This window comes from Etheostoma spectabile, chromosome 22 (genome assembly GCF_008692095.1).
Source record: "Etheostoma spectabile isolate EspeVRDwgs_2016 chromosome 22, UIUC_Espe_1.0, whole genome shotgun sequence".
Classification (NCBI taxonomy): Eukaryota; Metazoa; Chordata; class Actinopteri; order Perciformes; family Percidae; genus Etheostoma; species Etheostoma spectabile.
Window position 1 is genome coordinate 7,762,038 of NC_045754.1, and position 6,000 is coordinate 7,768,037.

A 6,000-nucleotide genomic window follows, 5' to 3' on the forward strand; every position below is an offset into this window, starting at 1 on the left:
TAATTGCTCTTGAATGTTTCATGTAAAGCACTTTGAATTGCTTTATTGTTAAAAGGTGCTGTATAAAGAAAGTTGCCTTGCTTTACTACCTCAGCCTGTCAGTCAATCCCCAGGGCTAATAAATCACTGTTGTGCCTGCTTGTCCCACAGGAAGTGTAACCTCAACAGCACAGCGACTGCTTTCGGCTCACCATTAATATCATATCACAGCGAATGGTGTTTGAGTGAAGTTTTGAGAAACTGTAACCACACTTGAAACTACTTCATCAGCGTCATCACTCTCAGAGAGACTGCAAGTCTCTCTTGTAAACTTCCTGGGTTAAGAGGAGTTCTTTTACGGTGAATGAAAGGCTTGATCCGACAAAGTAGGTCATTGAATCAAATCAAAGCATTGACAGCATTGATGCTGCCAATTCTGGCGTTGTTTACATTTTTCTTCTTCTAGTTCATATAAATAGCAAAGTCGGTAGCTATTCAGAAGAAGACTGCAACTAGTGTCGTGAACACCACGCGCAAGTATAAATAGTTACAGCGCTCCCATGACGTCACATTTGCGCGTGACAGGCTGTCTGTGGTAGGTATACTGATTATTTTATATTCTCATCTGCCCATTATTTACGATTTATTTATTTAGTTCATAAAATGTTGGAAAATACACCCAAGTTGACATATTCCAATTGTTTTGTTTTGTCCAACCAATTTTCCAAAGTCCAATATTTAAGTGAATATCAAAGAAAAACAAGCAATGGTACCAATTTAGAGGCTGGAAACACTGATTTATTCTTAAAAAAAAATCAAAATAGTGGCTGATTTATTTCATTACTACTTCTGTGTTGTAAGCATTTTCCAAACTCATCCTCTTCAGGTTCAACATCGATAACCAGTGCCTCATAAATCCTATCCACCTTCCACTCTATAATACAGACTACAGTTCGCTGAACAGCCATTTTATTATATACGACTACAACATCTCAGTGAACATCCCATTACAAAACTGGAGCATCTCTCCCTCGGTAAACACTCGAGTGTGACTTTGAGTCTGCTGCCCTGCCTCGGCGCCTCTCTGAGGCTGCACGGACCAAAGTCCGAGGGGATCAGCTCATAATCCCCCCGGCCCTTCAGGCACCAGCAGAACCGATAAAGGCATGGCATCGGTGTGAGATCACATCCCTATGTGTGACCTGTAAAACCCAGCAAGCTGTCTCACGCGAGTCAACAATGATGCACTTCAGAAAGGGGACAATTAGGGTGTGTGAACATGGCACAGTGGTGAAGCTTAGCGGTGGGTAGCGAGGCATCAAAACAAACAGCTCGCAGTCAGTCGTTGTCACATAAGCATTCAGTGGGTCCTCTGAGAAACAATCACGCTGATAATCAGGATATCACCATTGACTTTCCTTACTGCTAAAAATGGGCCCTTTTTGAGTCTTTAGCATTGAACCTACAACAGAAATCTTTTTAGTTGTTCTGACATGCTGCTGAAGACATCTATATTTTATTTAAACAAGGAAATAAAATGGAATTACTGATTGAGAAAAAATAGACAGGCATATTGCTGGCCTAGAACACCTTATCATTACCATGTTACACATCCCTGCATAGGTGTGCATATGAGAGACGAGCTCCGTGATAGGAAGCGAGAGACAACAGAGTGAGATGTTCTCCAATTATTTCATTGTGCTTGTCATGACACTTGACATAATTCACCATACTCAAACTGCTACACTGCCGCAGCTGAGCTGTAGACTGTGCACATTAGATCCAATATTAATACAGGCTGTTCACCAAAGCCTGTTGCTCTAAATATTCTGCTTCCCCGCAATAAGACAATAACAAATCTGCCATTTTGCAAAACATTTTTCCTCCAAAAGCTTATTGCACAAAGAAAAATGGATGATATGGTGTCACTGCTGGTGTTTTCTCCATGCATCAACGCTTGTATGCGTGCTGCAGATGTCACTGTGTATGTGTGTCACTGAATGCTTGTCTTTATGTCACACTGATTGGTGCTTCTCCTGGCAACAGTCCCAAACAGCCTTTGCTCCACTAAATGTGAATGGAGCTGCTGGTGGGAGAGACAAGGACTCTGGGGGGGGGGATTCATCTTGTGACAACTCCGTCACATTATTTCATCATCAAAAATCACTCGGAGTCTCATTAGGTCCTCTCTGACAGCTAAAAATCTCATTTCCAGGACAGAGTGGAGTGTGATGTGGGTGCTTGTCCAGGTCCAAGAAGAAAAAGAAAAAATCAAGAAGCTGGTATATTTTTGGAACCGTAGCAACTGCATCTTTGGTGGCAACTAAAGTATCTGAAACGGATTATACTCTGTAATTGGTTGTGATTTATTCAAAAGAAGCAGAGCAGCAGACCCCACCAGCTCCACCAAAGATGGTGTTGGGCATGATTTGTATTCCTTTGCATGGACATGCATACTGAGATTTTGGGCAAAATGGAGCTAAGCTAAAAAGAAGTTTAGTCTGGTAGACAGAGAAACACACACACATGCACACGAACACGGACATCTAAAGCACAGAAAAACATATTCCTTTGTCATGCAGTTAAGCCTTCCATTATGAAAAAAAAGAGCTGCATAGAAAAGTCGAAAGAGAGTGTCTTTGTCTAAAAGGAAGTTTCTTCAAGGATCAATTTTCATTTGCACGTATCAGGCTTCAAAGTCTTACTATGCTTGAAGATTAAATCACACAACCACATACCATACTACACAGATTAATGTAAAACACAGACACATATGAACAGGGAACAAATCCCTGTGGTGCAGAGAGCTGGAACCCCCATTTGATCTCCAAAAACTCCTGAGCTGCAAAATCTTAAATATTTATGGACTTCAACTCTCATACTCAAGCTCGGCGGGCACAGAAGAAAAGAGACCAATAGGTTTTATTTTCCTAATTTAATTTATCACAATAGTCAACACTATAAACATACTCACGGGCAAAGAGTTCACCTTCCGATAAAGAACAAAGTGAACAGCACAAAAGATGAATGTCCCAATGGGTATTACAGTAACAGGACAGGGATGAGCACATTTATAACATAAGAAATAGTCTACTAGATTTCTTTCTAATAAAAAGGAACAATTGCTATTTGTTGTATTTCATATCTATGCCTCACTATTAGAGCAAATTTCAAAATAAGAACTGCTGGAACGGCTGCGGATCCGCTCCGGAGTCATTAGGTTTCCATTAAAGTCAATGCGTGTATTTCCACTGACTGTGGAACGGCTGCGTTCTGACTCCGTCCCTGCTCCGGCGATCCACAGCCCTCCTGAGCAGATACGCAGAGCTTCTATTTTGGCCGGACGCCGGAGAGCTCCGCAGCAATTCAGCACACGGCAGATAGTTAATGACAGGAAGTTGAGCACAAAAACTAAATAAAACATCCAGTTTTCAAAATAAAACATACCATGCTCACGGCGGATCATATTTCCCTGCACTACACCTTGAACGTGTCATGATAGGCAGAGACCAGCCCGTTATATAGCGCGATCATACGGGAATTTGCGAGATCTCGTGGGTCCTCGTGACTTCAGCTGTCAGTCATGGCTGCAGCCGTTCCGCAACCAATCCGGACCTGGTGGGTCTTAAAGGATGGAGCCGTTCCGTAGTTGGTGGAAATCAGGGGTCACTCAAGGGTCGGCAACCTTAGGCAAGCGTAGGGATGGGAAAAAAAAATCGATACAGCGTAGTATCACAATATTTTTAGTGGCAATGCTGTATCGATACACAGCCGCCAAGAATGGATCTTTTATTATATATGTGTCAATCAGTTTGTCTGCTTGACAATCTCATTTTGCAGCAATATAATTGAAGTGAGATGAACAAACAGAGAAATGTATCTTTTTAGATAAAACAGTTGTTGACAAAGTTTCCTTTTGGGGACATCATGTGATTTCATTGCCTGAAGAAACGCCCTGTAATCTGGCTCTGATTGCCTACACATTGCCTTCTTCACAAAATGCGGCACAAAGGAAAAAAATAACACTGCCCTGAGTGTGCTCGGTAGATGAAGGCTTAATGCTGATATGGCACACTGATAAACAAGAACATTTTAAAAGGGCACTTCATATTAAAAAGGTCTAACTCATCACAATAGTTTCACCTATTTTGCTGTTGAATAAGAAACACTAACTAAGCTAGCAGTTGAATTAAGATGGTTGGTAAAAGTGAACCAAATGACACACAAGACCACTAACTGTAATTTTCTCATGTTAGAAACCCATCAGTATACATCAGTATTAACTCATTAACAGTAGGGCTGCAAAGATGAAACGATAAATCCACTAGTTGCCAACTATTAAATTAATTGCAGACTATTTTGATAATCGATGAATAGGTTTGAGTATAAAAAAGTCAATGTAAATGTGAATATTTTCTAGTTTCTTCACTCCTCTTCAACAGTAACCTGAATATCTTTGAGTTGCGGACGAAACAGGACATTTGCAGATGTCATCTTGGGCTTTGGGAAAACACTGATCAACATTTTAGATCAAACAACGAAGTCGATTTATTGTAAAAAAAGTCAACATATTCAAATCGACAATGAAAATAATCGTAAGTTGCAGCCCTAATCAACAGGTTTACTGTCTGTCATCCATATACATCAGACTCCACAGCACAACACAAAATGTCACATCCTGTACACATTTCAAGCACCAGCAAGTGAGTTCATTTCTTAAACATACAGCAGCAGCTTGGACCTGCAGTCTAAATCTTGTCGTCTTTCTGCCCCGATGGCTGAGAGATAAAGTCCAAATCATCTTCAACAATTTGAGCCCATATGCACAATAATTGTTTTTTGTTACTGTCTACCTGCTCTTTGGCTTAGGAGCTCTTGGATTTCTTCGCCCACGCTGTCTCTACACACTGGCTTTCCTGTGGTTGGCGTCCAAATTTGGGTTTCCACCCACCATTGTCTATGTAGCAAGCTGTACATCCAGGAAGTTATGCAGTGCAGCCTATTTGTAGTCTATGCAGTGCACAATGTAGTTTTGCTTTTTCCTCTGCTGAGAAGAATATCGAGTTGTGTTTTCTAAAACATCTAGACCACAAACCAGCTCTCCAAATCCTGTACCACCTGACTGCAGAATGTGTGTGCAATAACAATTTAACCAACTGGTAATGAGTAAACCACTCTCTTTATGCTTTATATATCAAAACATGCACAACAGGTTTGCATTAGATCCTGAATGTATGATACCACCCCTATTATACAGTAATAGGGCCACATCTAACAATTCTTTTCACTATCAGTTAGTCTGCTGATTATTTTCCTAATTTACTGATTAATCGTATCACAATTTATTACCATAAAATGTCAGAAAAATCCGTTTTTTAAGATAATCTTCAAATGCGTCTGACTCACAGTCCATAACATGAGGGTAGTCCATTTTTAATCACAGCCAAACACAAGTAGTAAATCCTCACAATCTAGAAGCTTGAACTAGGTCTAATTAGACATTTAGACTTGATTTGTTAATTAATCTTTCATCAATCGAGCTGCTTTCATTGCCATCATTGCTCCATGGTTTTTGACTTCATATGGCATATCAGCACAAACATGTTACCTTCTCACATAAAGTCAATAATGGAGACTAACTGAGCATCACTACAGAAGAACGTCTGTGTGTGTGTGTGTGTGTGTGTGTGTGTGTATTTATAAAGCACCACCAGGACAAGTTTTATATGAAAAAGCCCAATGACTGTTTTAGCAGAATTCCCATTTTAACACGGTGGTGGATTCTTGCTGAACTGAACCTTAAATGAATCTTTTCATTATTAATAGCGACCTCATAACCTTGATGAGTCGACACTTCTCATGATAATGAATGCCAACTTGAGCAGAATGAATATATTAACAGACAACAGAGCAGCTGCGAGGATGGCTTTCCAAACTAATAGCTTGATGCAAACACTAATCAAGCAACGTGCTCCCAACGTCTTAATCATTGGGAGAATAAGCCTAATAAATAAAAAAAAA

At 40.2% G+C, this 6,000-nt stretch overlaps 1 protein-coding gene across 6 annotated transcripts in view; it reads right to left on the bottom strand.

Annotated features, from left to right (window-relative positions):
- ralyl (RALY RNA binding protein like) overlaps positions 1–6,000 on the bottom strand; it is a 95,448-nt gene that overhangs the window by 22,375 nt on the left and 67,073 nt on the right. The gene's annotated exons all lie outside the window — the stretch shown is intronic.